Source organism: Octopus bimaculoides, chromosome 23, assembly GCF_001194135.2.
Source record: "Octopus bimaculoides isolate UCB-OBI-ISO-001 chromosome 23, ASM119413v2, whole genome shotgun sequence".
NCBI classification, from domain to species: Eukaryota; Metazoa; Mollusca; class Cephalopoda; order Octopoda; family Octopodidae; genus Octopus; species Octopus bimaculoides.
In genome coordinates, this window is record NC_069003.1 from 34,286,765 (window position 1) to 34,287,381 (window position 617).

Below are 617 nucleotides of genomic sequence, written 5' to 3' on the forward strand. Positions count from 1 at the left end.
ATATATATATATATATATATATATATATATAAAGCCCTAGTTATTAGTGAAGTGTAGCATATTTACATAAAATGTCCATTACCCTAATGTAGGTTGAGATAGGGTGATGGTAAAGTGTTTTCATATTCTCTCATCTCACGATGAATAACAAAAGGAGATCTCATTGTCAAACCAGTTACTCTGGTTGTGTATATTCTCAGACATTGATTTAATACACATTCCTCCATACATTCCTGTTAATGTTTACGAATATGAGGGACATCTTTTAATTTTAATTTTGCATAAGATGCAGATATCTGCCTAACGTATTATACATGCACTTTAAAAATGCTGACTTTAATTTTTATATTTGTTTGTTTGGCAATATGTATAACTACTGACTGTAATAAAGGGTAGATTGTATTCCAAGTTGAAGTAACAACAATAACTGTAACAGAAGTGGACATGCATTCACACGATGACTCTATTGTGACATAGGCATAGCTGTAAATTCTGTGGGAGATTAAGTATTGTTGTTGAAATAATCAAGCCCCAGTATTTGCCTAGTGAGTTTTAACCATTGGCTGCAATACAGTGGTGAAATCATGTCTACATGCTCCACTACCAGAGGTGTTTAT

General features: G+C 32.4%; 1 protein-coding gene across 1 annotated transcript in view; it reads left to right on the plus strand.

Annotated features, from left to right (window-relative positions):
- The window catches only part of LOC106871200 (E3 ubiquitin-protein ligase HUWE1), an 89,516-nt gene that overhangs the window by 31,991 nt on the left and 56,908 nt on the right, over positions 1-617 (plus strand). The window lies entirely within an intron of this gene.